The following is a 14,813-nucleotide window of genomic DNA, read 5'->3' as shown; positions in this document are numbered from 1 at the left end:
TTTAAAGTTTTTTTTAAATATTTATGTTTTTTATGCAGTTCTCTTTAGTGACAGAGGCTATGCATGAAAAGAGAAACATGGTGAGCCTTATCAAACCAAGAATAACTTTAAATCCATGTCAGGGGCAGCTATTTCCCAGAGTCCACATGCATATATCAAAATGAGAAAACAAAAGGGGGTGATTTGACTTCCTGTAATTAACAACACAAACACACAATTCACATGCAGACTCTGGGGTTTTGTCATGGTTTAGGTGCTAACCTCTCTAAGTTTCTTAGCCTCTCCACTAGTTTGAATGCCTGATCAAACAAATGAGTCCATGTTAAATAAGCTCAAAGTCTCTTTCTGATGCATGGTTAATGTTTCCTTCTCCTACTTCAATTACACCATCTTCATTATGCTTCCTTCCTCACTCTCACAGTTGTTAAAATGAAAAGCCTCTTTCTGAGTGCCACAGCTCCATTATGCAGGCCTATACCTGTGCTGGCAGCATGCTCTTCTTCTCACCTCATATTGCCTTTTGCTTCGGGAGGAGATCCCTGCCGTGCATCTCAAACTGAAAACTGAAAGAAAATTAAGTTGCTGTTTGAAGTTTCAGTGAATTATGGAAAACGGGCCTTTTTTTGGTTTACCAGGCATGTTAGTATAAGCCATTACCCACCTTCTATCCCATTCCCTCCAGTGGTTGCTGTCAATATGGAAATCTCATCTAAATATTTTTTTTGTCAGTTTGTGCCTAAAGCAAGGAAACACACAAAGACTTGGCATTTACCTCAGACTGTGGTGAAGCTGAAGAGTTGAATACAATGGGCCATACAATATTTGACTGACTTTCTATTTTCCCCATCTTCATAGCTCTATGAGACATTGAAATATTCCTGGAAACGAGGGGATAATGAACTTCTAATTTCTGTAAATTAAAAAGCCAAATCAAAGGCTTGAGAGATAATACAGTAAACTGCATTTGTCTTGCAGGGCTTACCATGGTTAGATTCCAGGCAATAAGGGTTCTCCACACCTACCCCTGGGGTGTGCCTGGAGTGCTACCTGAGGCAGATCCATGAATAAGCCCTCATCACTGGATATGAATAGGAAACAAAACAAAAATGAAAAATTCAAATAAATTATTTGGTATCAAAGTGTGAGCAAAGGTACAGAGAAAATAAATTTGAACAAAGTGCTTGCCAACCACTGTGAATTTGTTGTAGAAAAACACACTATTTGATGGCTTCTCATTTTGTTGGGATGATTTTTCAGTTGATGACATCTTGATAGCTTTGTATAGGAATATCTAAATGCATGCCACATGTAGGCACAATGAAAGTTTTAAAACTTTAAATCATAAGGACCTTAGGCACCACTAATTGAATTGTCAACAATAAACTAAAAATATATGTGAGTTAGGGATTTTTTAATCTTTGAAAATAATATCTTTGTCCTGCAAGATACAAGAATATCATTGGAAGATTCAGAAACTCATTATATAGCTTATGTGCTTCTTTAGTGGTATTATTTATATTGTGAAGCAGATAAAAGACATCTTCTCTGTTATGTTTTGAGAATTTCCTTCTATAAAAAGCACTCCAAAAATATTAACCCCAAAACTATATCTGGGCCAATACAATGCTAAGTTATCTCAAAGAAAATGGATTATTGGGAAGAGACAACATGCAAAGACATTCTTTATCATAAACATCTGATCTGATATAGTAACTGGATTCATGAATTTGGGAAGATTTAATTTCAATATTTTTGATCTGGGATTGGGATAAATTAGGCTTCTGGTGCTAGTTTTCTGAAGACATCTGTAGTTTATCTCAATTGTTTTTCACTAAATCATCAAAGACCTTTCAGATAAATAAAATAAAGAATTTGGACTGAGAAAATAAAAAATAAACAAAATCAACTTTCCTGTCTTGCATTTTTAAAAGTGAAGAAAATAAATCAAACAAAATTCTAAAAAAATCTATCAATTCTATGTACTAACACAGTGGTCTCAGCCAGAACTGCTGACCCAGGAGTGTATAAAGGTTGAAAAACACTGGTCGACTGTTTAATCTCAGGCAGGTAAGGAAGGCCAGGGCGGCTCTCCCCCGCACCTCACCTCTGGGTTGGGTGGTCTCAGGCCACTCGCCTGGCCAGACTGCCCAAGCCATGGGGCAGATGGAGGAGGAAATGAGGCCAGACCAGTTGACTGATCAGTTGCCATTTATTCCATTCTCCCCATGTGCCTGCTCCAGTCTCTCTGAGGCCCCCACTCTAGTCTCGCACTGCCCTTAATTCCTGTCACCTCCTTTCTCTCCCACTCATCTCTCCTCGCTCCATCTTGCTGCCCTGCTCTCTCTCTCCTCTCTTCAACTCTTTAGTCTCTCCACCACCAGAAATCTGGGCCAATGCTACACTTAGTCTGCAAAATCAACATAAGAAAGCCCTTCCTGAGTGCCCATCAGGCTAAAGGGTGGAAACACCACCTAGCAGTTTTCTCCTTCTCCTTAGTCCAATAACTTAATTAACATCTTAATTCTACTTCTTAATATTAGTTATTTTTGTATGGACACAGTAAGAGATACATTGAAGCTTGTAGGGTGGCTCTCCTTGAAACATCTTGCCTCAGACTACAGTGCTCAGGCCAGATTAATCTTTCCTAACCGTAGCAGGGTCCAAATCTAGTTATTACTTTTTGGATTATGCCATAATTTGTCCATGGCCATGCCCTTAACTTATACTTAAGCATAAATATATGGCACTTTGGCCAGGCCTATTTCAATGCCAGGGTAGCACATAGCTCATGACTTTCCCTGGGTCCATCAGTCCCTCGTTGAGACCCTGCTTTTGGGGTGCTAGGAAATAAGGGCAACTGAGGCTTAAGTCAAGAGAACAGATGTCCAGGAGGTAAATATCACTAAGAGTCAATTAACTCTCAAGTTACAAAAGCATAGCATTAACTGTCTTCTTGTGTTCATACAAAAAGGATGTTGCTCTGAATTAACTATGCAAAGGACTTAAGGAGTAGAGAAAAACAATATTTACAAGACAACATAACACAAAGAAAAAAGTTGCAAGTAAACACAGAGGAATGGGAGCACTGCAATGGGAGCAACTTAATGAACCTAAGCTCCCCGTGGCATGGTGGAAAGGACAAATCAATGTTATCCTGTATTCGCCTGCCTTCATTAAAAATGCCAGTCCATAGGAGGGCAGTTGTACCTTCACATATATAAAAGACTGGAGTGCTATACTAAACTACATGTGCTCATTTTTTTGTCTCATAGCTACCCATGTTCAAATGATTGACCTCATATTATTATATTCTCAATTTGGGATGTATTATAAATGCTAATTTTGAATTTATATATACATTTTAGAACAATATGCTTCACTAAAGTCTAAAATATAATATAAAATAAATTTTAATTATGCATAAGGACATTTTAAATCATTTTACAATTAATGTGTGCCTTACACAATTAAATCAATTTTAAGTTACTCACATAACTACACGTAGCTGCATAATTGTGGAAAAACATATTTAGATAACATATTGTAACTGTCTTGTTTGGTATTATGACTAATAAGTTAAAATAGAAGACTGTATGAGTTGGAGTGACAGTAGAGGAGTTAGACAGAAAGTCACAGGAATTGCCTCTAAGTGTGGCACTGGAGATATTACGTACACTACTAGGATGACCTGGTAACCCCAGAATTTCAGAACCTGGACAGCACCCTGGTTCACCGAATATCACCAGGAATGACCTTGGGTCCCCTGAGCAACTGTGTAGGAGTCTCCACCAATTTAGAATGGAATTTTATTCTGCATCATAGCATTATTAAAAAAAATCTAGAGCAATAGTACAGTGAATCAGGCACTTACCTTGAACCTGCTAACCCAGGTTTTATTCCACAATCTCATGCTATACCATGAATCCCAGAAGGAGCGATCCCTGAGGACAAAGCCAAGAGTAAGCTCTGAACACTGCAAGATGTGGCCCCAAAAGTGAAATAAATAAACCAGTCTGTGTTCTGATATTTGAAAATTTTGTACATAAATTTTTCTGAAACTATCTATTTACAAATATTTCAAATTCATTAGCAAAGTGATTATCAGGCTTATATTAAAAGTATGTCTTAACAAAAATATAGTAGTTAATTCATAGGTAATATTATCTTCCACAGGTTATTTTTGTGCAGATTAAATATTGGTGTCTGGTTATCTTATCCTTCTATTATCAGTTTAATATTTATTTTTCTTAGTAACTTGATACTAAATTTACTGTAACTAATCCATCAAAATTATTTCACAGTAAAAAATTTAAAATGCATATAATGTTTATATTTTCCATTCTATTGAGCTAGTAGAAAGACTGTTTAGTTCTTTTTTGGGGGGGAGGGGCACTAGTCATAGCCTTCAGGAAGGTGCCTATTCAATGAGGGCTGAGCTGACATCTGACTCTGAAGATTTAGAAGTTTATAAGTTGTTTCCTCTTTGGTACCAGAGGAATTAAGACCCATTTAGAAAGGTTTTGACTTTGTATAGAGGAGTTAAGAGATTTCACTGAGTATTATAAAACTCTGTAAAAATAATAAAGTAGTAACTACAGGACATGAAACATCTATCTGAATTCTTTCAAGGGTTATAAGTAATTTCCCTTGCATAAACTCGTATTCTGAAAGAGTTCTCAAGTAATTTAGACGCAAAGCCAGAAGAGCATATGAAAACCCACATGGCAAGCAGTATCACTTTTTTTAAAAAGTTTGTCAATTTAATGAGCACTTAATTAAAGTCAATAGAGTCTCTAAGTCTCCAAGTAATTTTCAGAAAGAGCTGTTGGGAAAGAGAACATTTTCTTTATGCTTGTCCTCTTTTTTTCTTGTTCTCTATTTGTCTGTTAACTGTGGAAAGCCTTTATAATATTATCTTTGGGGTTTTATTCTTATTAAATCTTTCTCTTCATCATGCAGTTCAGTTTGAGACTAATCACGTAAAATTGCTATTTAAATACCAATATTGCAGTATTAAGGGAAAAAAGAATGTTTTACTATCTGTTTAATTAAAAAGTAAAGAAAAATATTTTACAAAAATTAAGTTTATACCCTAATCATGAATTTACATATACCTTATCACAGATACGGTTTTGGCCTATTTGGTCTTTTATTATCATAAATATTAAAGAATTAAAGGAAGAAGAGGCACCAAGGAAATAGTCATAAGTTAAAGAATTAAATGTAAATAAAATCATTTAATAATTTATTTAAAATTACTAATAAATATGGGCTGGAGTGATCGCACAGCGGTTGGGCATTAGCCTTTCACGCGGCTGACCCGAGTTTGATTCCTCCGCCCCTCTGGGAGAGCCCGGCAAACTACTGAGAGTACTGAGCTGTGCGGCAGAGCCTGGCAAGCTACCCGTGCTACTAGATATGCCAAAAATAGTAACAAAAAGTCTCTCAATGAGAGACGTTACTGGTGCCCGCTCAAACAAATTGATGAGCAATGGAATGACAGTGACTAATAAATATACTTTTTTCTTTTTTTAAGTTCTATATTTTTCAAAGTTATAAAGTTGTTTATAATTGGCTTATTCCAACACCCATCCCTTCACCAGTGTAAATTTTCCACCACAAATTTTCCCTTTTTCCCTACGCATCTCCCCCTCCAACTCCATACACATACCTCTATGGTGGCAGGCAGGCACTTTTACTTTTCTTCTTTCTCTCTCTTTCTCTCTCTCTCTCTTTCTCTCTCTTTCTCTCTCTCTTTGTTTCTCTCTCTCCCCTTTTGAGCATTATATTTTACAACACAGGTATTGAAAGATTATCATGTAAAATATAACAATTTTAGAAAATAAAATTATACACATGTCTAATAATATGACTAATAATATAATATATAATAATATATCTAATAATGAGGAAAAAACTGTTGTTTATTTTTGACAATTTTTTCAATTGTTTTTCAATTTTAAGGAAAATTAAGTCTCCCATCCAAGAAACTACTTCAGCTACTCTGTTCTACAATTCCCCTTCCTCTGTTGGTATTGGTGGTTCAAAGAGGAGGTTTAAAACTCTCTTAGAAAACATGTTTTAATTTTTCAGATTCATGTATGTATCTGTATCTCTGATAAAATTGTGGAAATTAAGGTAATTATAGGACTAATAGAAAGGAAAAACTTACCCTTATATTGGGGAAAATTGGCGAAAGCCTAAATACTGAAGAAAATTTTACAGGGCAAGATATGACTTTCAACTCATCAGCTGTCAGAAATATATTTATTTTCAAAGGAAATGATAAAGTATAAAGACAAATGAGGTGCCTTTATGATCTTCTAAATATGATTTTTATTTTTATAAACACTTGCCTCATAAGAGGTGGACGGGGAACTGTCTCTTAAAAATATGTTATCCAGTTTCTTATATGATTATGCACCTCATAAAAGCAGTAGATCACTGTATCACTATATCACTGTCATCCCTTTGATCATTGATTTGCTCGAGAAGGCGCCTGGCCTGCTCCATTCGTCCTAGCCCTGAGATTTTAGCAGCCTCTCTTTACTCATTCTTACCAGCAGTGCCGAATTGGAGGCTCTTTCAGGGTAAGGGGAATGAGACCCATCATTGTTATTGTATTTCTCATATGAATATGCCATGGAGAGCTTGCCAGGCTCTGCTGTGTGGGCAGGATGCTCTCGGTACCATTCCAGATTCTCTGAGAGGAAAACTAGGCTGCAAATGTGGCCATGCACTCTAGGAGCAGTGCTTTATAGTCTCTGGATCTTAGCCGTTGATGGGATTACACAGTGCCGGGGCAGTTTGCTACTGGAAAATGCGGGGGAGGGGGTGTTGTGGACTTTGAATCTTATAATTTTGGTGAATATTGTGAATGTAAGTGAATTATTGTGTTCTTTTAAACAAACCCCCCAGAAGTTATCATGTTGCTTCTTGACAACCGTGATAAGTAGAAAATAGAATTCTTGTTCAATTTTGTTGATTTTCTTAATCATTGAACCTAAGCACAGCCTGTCCAACAGAATTTGAACTCCTGGTACACCATGGTTATATTTTATTGTGTTTACTTTATTGTGGCATTTGTCTGGTACCTAGCAAACATAAAGTAATTATTTATTATCAGGTTAATATAGAGAATTATATCTTCTGTACTGTTAATCTGCTTTTGTAACTCAGATATACTAGATAAATGAGCTCAAAGTATAAATTTTTTCTTCAAAAAAGATGGCCACCATAAAAAATAAAGGTGAATATCCCTTTACTATTTGAAACCACATATAACTTATAAAATTAGTTACTTTCTTCTAAAAGAAATATGAACAGTACCATAAACTCAGAGGCTATTTAATCTTCATTTTATTGCTCCAAAGATGTCCATTCAAACAACTGCCAATTGCTCTGTTTTCAAAAAACCTTCTGTAATTACTTTTAATTTGAATATAAATTTTATTTGTTGAAAGAAAACACTTACCCTTACTGATATGAGAAAAGAAAACAGCATAAAAACTGGCTGTGTGCATATTTTAAATCGTAAGCATAAAAATACTAATTAAGATAAAACATCATACCACAGTCTCTATAATAAAAACAAATTACTAATCCAATCATGAAAGTGAGCACATTCAGAAAATTGTTGTATGAATCATATAATTTTAAAAATTTGAGTAAAGGGAAACAATGTAGACTTCAGTTAATAGCTAACAGTCTAGGGAACTCTGAGCACCTTTTAGGATTTCTTTTTTTACTATATAAAGTAAAATCATCATATATCTGTTCTATTATGTTGTAAGAAACAACAAATATCTGTTCATTTCTTAAAAGAAGTTATGTACTCAGTAGATCCTCCAGCAATCAATATATGGAGATACTTATTTAAATCTGTTAATCATCTGAAGAAACTAGATAACAAAAGTAACATTATAGTGATTATTCTTTAAGTACGATTCTGAGGTAAGAGCATTCATTTTATTTTGTTTTGTGTTCACAACTGCAGAACTTTCTGTAGAATGAATTGAAAGGATGTCCCTGATAGTCTTCATGACAATGTCCTACCCTGTGATTTAATGATCTTAACCATTTCCTAATATACTTAACCAAACTTTTCTGACAAACTTCTGCTGCTGATGATGCCTATACTCACAAACAGATCAATTGTCTGCTGTTGCGTTGTTAGTAAAGCTCTATAAATGGATTGTTGTCCTCGAGAAGCATGAGTTTATAAGACTTACTCTTGGGGGCCATGAAGTATAGTTAGACAAGAGTTTGGCTTATTGCCTGTTTGGATTTTCAAACATAAACAAAAACTTGAGTAGAATTGAATTGGGAAATTAAGTTTTCATGATGATCATTAAATTAGTATTTCAAAAGTTCATTCAATATATGTCACAAATGAATGCAATAATTTTCTATCTTTCCCTCTCCTTCAGAATCATTTTACTCAGTATGATACTCTCCAAATCTATTTATTTATAGGCAAGTTTCAAGACACAACTGCTAATAGACTTCAAGGAAGGCATTGGTAGGAACACAATAGTAGTTAAAGATTTCAACACTGCTTTGTCACATCTTGATAGATCAGTGAGTATATTGCCATAAATTAAGATTTTGCTTTAAGTGATGAGACCAGTATAAATGGACTATGCAGTCATTCTTATGCAAGTGAAGATTATTTGCTTATAACTTATTCTTTGGATATGGGTTATCCAAGTGGTCCTTTTAAAATGCAACAAATATCTGGAATATCAATTAAACTTTAATATTTGCAGTTATTTTTCAGAAAGAGAAAATGAGTTTAAGGAATCTTTCAGTAAAGTCCAGTCCTTTGACAGAAGTTCCTACAGGCCATTTGGTTCACCTGGTAATTCTCAAGAAAGCATATATACATATATATATATACGTGTGTATATATATACATATATATATATATACATATATATGGTCTTTGACCTGGTTGAGACAGTCCGTCCTAATGCTGAAACCAAATCAGTAGACTGGATTGGATTGGATAAATATAAATATTTGTAGCTCAAATTTCTGAACGGTTCATTCCCTCTCATGGCTGAGAAATGTGTATCTCTTAGTATGAAAAGTTTAAGGATGGCATACTGTGTGATAGTGCAGATGACTGAAAACAAATTTAAACATAAGCAATGCATTGACTTAATTTTTGCGTGTTGTAAATACTCTTAAAATAGTATAGGGCCTTATTAAGTTTGAGCTTTGCGTCTTTCAGTTTACCAGAGAAAAGAGAACAAATGGTAAATACATAAGAAAATAAGTAACTAACCTCTATAACAACCACTTCAGTTCAAGCCCAGATATTTTTGTCAGTTGTTAATTATAGCACTATTTCTCTCAAGCATTTTCTTTTTTTTTTTTGAGGAGATAAAGAAAGAAATAGAAGAATTTCAAAGAGAAAGGCTGAACTATGTAACACTTTGGCACTTTTTTTTTGTAAGAAGAATGGAAATTTTTGAATGAAGGCAATTGGCAGAGCAGTCTACCAGAGAAAGGAGAGATGTGTTTTGATCTGGGGTGTGTGTGGCAGTCAAAAATCGACATACACAAGTTTAGAGAAAAATATGGATCCATTTTTAAAGAAGAAAATATCAAGAACTCTGCCTTGCAAAGTGGGGACTTTCCAGGGAAAGATGAGAAGGAAGTATAGTGGGATTCAAATTGTTTCATTTGGCTAAAGAAAACCTGCTCAATAATGCTTGCAGTATTTTCTTTTTCTATTCCCGGATAATATACTTGCATAAGTCAGCATATTAATTTTCAACATCTCTAGGATAGTAGATTTGTTGTTGTTGTTATTTTACTCATATCTAGCAGAGTTCTGGCTTAGGGAAAGAAGAAAATGTAATATTTTTACACTAGGCAAAATCAAGCACATAATGAAGTGACTGGTGACTGAAGTGATTTAAGGTCACATAATTATATTACTAATGGGAATTGCATTTGGGTCAATATTCTATTCTATACCTACATCGTTTCTAGATTATTTGCTCCAGATATCACCATATAGCTCTTTTGCTGAGTCTTCCATCATCTGATCAACCTTACTTTTGAAGTCTAAATTCGAAATTATTATTTCATCTACCCACATCAACTTTATCCTGATAATTCCTTGCAGGATGAGTGGTAGTTCCTATTAAGAGTAGGAACAGATGGTTTTGCTAAGTGTGAAACCCTGGGCTTCTCAGAAATGTCAGTTACTGTCTTGATTGCTTTCTTATTTTTCTATGTAGGCACTTGTTGACAGGAAACTTTGTGGCCACTATTCATTGCATTTAAGTAATCAAATAACCACAAACTGTCATTCTCACTTTCATTTCCTGTCATCATTCATTTTTAGCTGGTTCTAGTTTATCCTGGTGCTAGTTATCCCATATCTGTTTGTATCAAAAAGACCTACACAGATCTTGGGGCACTCTGAAGGGGAGAAAGTGAAGACTTGCATCCCAACTTACGGCTTTCTCTTTGTGTTATTCACCTGTGTTTCAAACACGCATTTATTTTTGTTTATAGGATCGAATGGAAATCCAAGCCTGATTGCTGCACGATTCTCTAAATCCTCCCCCTGTAGCAAAAGACTAACCCAGCTTCGCTGTGATTGCCGTAGCTTGTGTGAGAGTGAGGTGAGGCTGTCTTAGCTGCTTCCATCAGCAGCTACAGGAGAAAACTTTGTGTTGGAAAGAATTGGATGCAGTTGTCCTTCACAAGGACCTTTATCCCAGCTGTTTCTATATAAATGTATGTAGCTTGGAAGACTATCAAGAAACAGGTGTTTTTCTATTAATAGTCAGGCTGTATCAAAGGAAGAAGAAGGTACAGCAGTATTCGAAAATCAGGTGGTCCACGGTTGAATACATTGTACACAATAACTAATCACTCAAAGCTTATATCTATTTATAATAAAGTCTATAATTATAAGCCAGGTGGCTGTGGTTAGAAGATTCTAAGGTTTTCTAAACAGGTTACTTGACTCACCATTATAGCTTTAGAGGAGACATGGCCACCTGGGAGAGGATGGTGTGGGATCCATCGCCTATCAACAGCACACATGTGTTCAGCCCTAATCTCTTACTGTACTGTCTTCTAAATCTGAACATATAAACGATAGATTCTACAGATAACACTTTGCTCTGCAAATAGAAAAAGAAAATTTTACATGAGATTCTATAGGCTTTGAATCTAGAAGTGCATACATATATATGTGTATATGTGTATATATGTATGTACTCAAAGCTCATATATGTATGCACTTATATGAGCTTTGAGTGTATATATATGTATGCACGTCTAGACTCAAAGCTCATAGAATCTCATAATTATATGTATATATGTGTATATATACACACACATATATATTCCTGCTGAGTCTTATGTAAATTGATGAGACTGAAGTTTGTTTAAGAAGTGTTATGAGATCCCAAATGTTACTATTTGACTGTATGACTGTAGATTCTAGATTCTTTCTTGCCATTTAATTTAGAATTCAAAATAAATCTTTTGAATAGTGGTCTAATAATATTGTTGCATTATGAAAGTGAAGCGATTAGTGAGTTATCAAAGTTTTATTAAGTATATAACCAGTTTTATGGTCTGTGGAAAAAATTAAGAAGGGTTTGGGTGATTCCTGTTTTAAAGGCATTTTCTTCTTAGTAGTAAAAGTAGGATATGATTAAAAAATGATTAATTTTTTTATTACATATTTTAACCCTGCACAGCAAATATTTGCTCACACTTGTAAAAGATGCCTGATTGCTATACAAAGTTTATACCATTTCACAAAGAAGATGGGACTAGAAACTAATGGATTAAGAATTGGAATTAGGAATTCAACTAAAGGACAGTAAACTGTGTTGAGTATAGTGATCTTGAAATGTTCTGTTGTTGCATAATCAATCATCACAAACATAATCATTTAAAAACATGTATACATGATAAAATTTCAGTACCTGTATTGCAAACCTTATGCCCAAATGGACCAAGAGAAAGAGAGAGAGAGAGAGAGAAAGAGAGAGAGAGACACCTCTCATAGAGGCAGATTGGGGGGTGGGGTGGAGGTAGGGAAACTGGGGACTTTGGTGGTGAGAAATGTACACTAGTGAAAGAGTGGGTGTTGGAACACTGTATGACTGAAACCAAATTATGAAAATGATAGAAAGAAAGAAAGAAAGAAAGAAAGAAAGAAAGAAAGAAAGAAAGAAAGAAAGAAAGAAAGAAAGAAAGAAAGAAAGAAAGAAAGAAAGAAAGAAAGAAAGAAAGAAGGGAGGGAGGGAGGGAGGGAGGGAGGGAGGGAGGGAGGGAGGGAGGGAGGAAGGAAGGAAGGAAGGAAGGAAGGAAGGAAGGAAGGAAGGAAGGAAGGAAGGAAGGAAGGAAGGAAGGAAGGAAGGAAGGAAGGAAGGAAGGAAGGAAGGAAGGAAGGAAGGAAGGGAGGGAAAATCGTCAGTCTGAAGGTCATTGTCTACCAATAAAGCTTGACTGAGTTCTCTGTTCCTTCTCTTCTAAGGCTGAATAACAAGGCTGATTAGACAGCATTCATTGTTGTAGCTCAGTGTTCTCTTCCAAACCCGCATAGCATATGGCAGAATGAGATCTTTGACTGAGGAATCTATATATGATTGAGGGACACACTTTTTTGATGGTAGCTGCAAATTGACACTTGCATCTACTATTGTTCCCGCTCATGGTCATATGGACCTCTGCAGGATGTCTTACAATGAATTCCTTATTCAAAATCAGCAGGAACAAGTAGAATTCTCCAAACCTTCCTCTTCTCAAAGGGATTAGCATCCTTTAAAGTCTCATCCAACTGAAATAGATACTATCATATTAATCTGTCTTTTAACTTGAAATCTGCAGATTAGTCACCATATCAGTTTCAGGTGAAATTCATAATTTATGAATCATATTCATAAATCATATTCATTAATGCTAACCACAATTGTGATGTCATCCACTTTCCCATGTATGTTATCCTATTTTCTCTGTAACCATCATTTATTTTTTGGGAGATTTCCTCAAATTGATATTCAAGTATTCTCTGGAATACTTACTCTTAGAAATCATTCATGTGATTTTTAATTACCAGATTATTTTGAGTTTATAACATCTTTTTAATAAAATGTTTAATACAATGCTCTATCTTCTAAAATTCTCTGACTATGCTGATGTCTTTTACACGGATTTCTTCTGTTTTCTAGGTTTCTCTTTCCTTTGAAGTCATTTTTTAATTTTAAATTAAATGGTGCAGGGTGTTTCTTTAATTGTATTTAGAGGAACCTCCTAACAATGCACAGGGGCTTGAAGTAACTATCATTGACACTGGTCGGGGACAGATGACAGCTGAATGCTAGGACCTTAATGTGCAGTGCTCCTCACACCTAGGGCTGCCAGGGACCATCAGTCCACCCCCGGAAAGCTCAGAGAACAGCTGGGCCACATGTGCCAATGTCTGTGGGGATCCCCAAGGCTCGACTCTGAGTTTTTAGGGCCCTGTGGAGTGCTGGCATCAAACTGAAGTACACATGTGTCCCTGGCCACAGCGTGAGCTCCCTGGCCCCTGTTACAGATATTAAATAAAACTCTATAAAGACTTTTTCTTTTGGAGTAGAGGTTCTATCTCTTAAGAATTTCTTGCTATACTAAATATGTTAGTTTAGCAATAGAATATAAAAGACCCTACTTTATTCAGTAAAAGCTCAGTGTTAGATATTTGTCTTTTTGATACTATACTCTTCCCTAATGCTGTGGCTCTGAGCCAAGCATGGAACCTTGTAGAACCTCCCACCTTTAGGGTCTCTTCCTGTTACTATGCCCTAATTTCAGTGAGCTTATATATGTGCCCAATATTTTTGTGTTAGTGTAATGGTTTAATTTAAAACATGAAATTCTAGAGTTATAAAATCGGTTGCAAAACATATCTTACTGGTGTTTTATTTGATCTCTAAGACTTTTGGTAACTAAAATTTCTAGAGCTACCTAGCAAAGAGTTATAATGGATTAATCTTACGTGTCAACCTGATACTCTGAAACCATAGCATTACACCTTGGTAAAAGTTTGAGATAAGAATGGAGAATTGCATGGAAAATGTGGGAAATTTTACGAACTATATTGTTAATCCTGGACTGGAGCGATAGCACAGCAGGTAGGGTGTTTGCCTTGCACGTGGCCGACCCAGGTCCGATTCTCCACCCCTCTCGGAATGCCCTCTCGGAATGGCAAGCTACCGAGAGTATCCCCTCCACACGGCAAAGCCTGGCAATCTGCCTTTGGCATATTCGATATGTCAAAAACAGTAACAAGTCTCACAATGGAGACGTTACTGGTTCTTGCTTGAGCAAATCGGTGAACAATGGGATGGCAGTGCTACAGGGCAGTGCTACAGTGCCCTTATTCCCACAGTTTAAGAGGCTTGTTTTGTAGGGAGATGGAGAGAAGGGTAATATGCAGTTTTATTTCATTTAATATGAACTATGACGTTTCTTTCCCCAATCTGCACCTTGAGAGACATTTTTAGTTCTCTGCTGGAATTCCCAGTGAATACTTAATGGATTCCGTTGAGCAGAAGCTTGCAAGAAGGTGTCTATTTGGAGATTCCAGGGTCTCCCTACCCTTACCAGTGCACTTAGTCACTCAACACACTATTCACCTTAGTTGAGCTCTACTTCCCATATTTTGGCTGTATTTTATCAGGTAACACAGTGGTTATATATATTTTTTCTGATTCTGCACACATTTAAATCCTGATTGTGACCATTTTTTTTTTATTCTAAAACATCAGCAGCCAATGGTTTTACAA

The sequence above is a fragment of the Sorex araneus genome, chromosome 1 (assembly GCF_027595985.1).
Source record: "Sorex araneus isolate mSorAra2 chromosome 1, mSorAra2.pri, whole genome shotgun sequence".
NCBI lineage: Eukaryota > Metazoa > Chordata > Mammalia > Eulipotyphla > Soricidae > Sorex > Sorex araneus.
The sequence above is the reverse complement of the archived record's forward strand: the minus strand, read 5'-3'. Positions refer to the sequence as shown.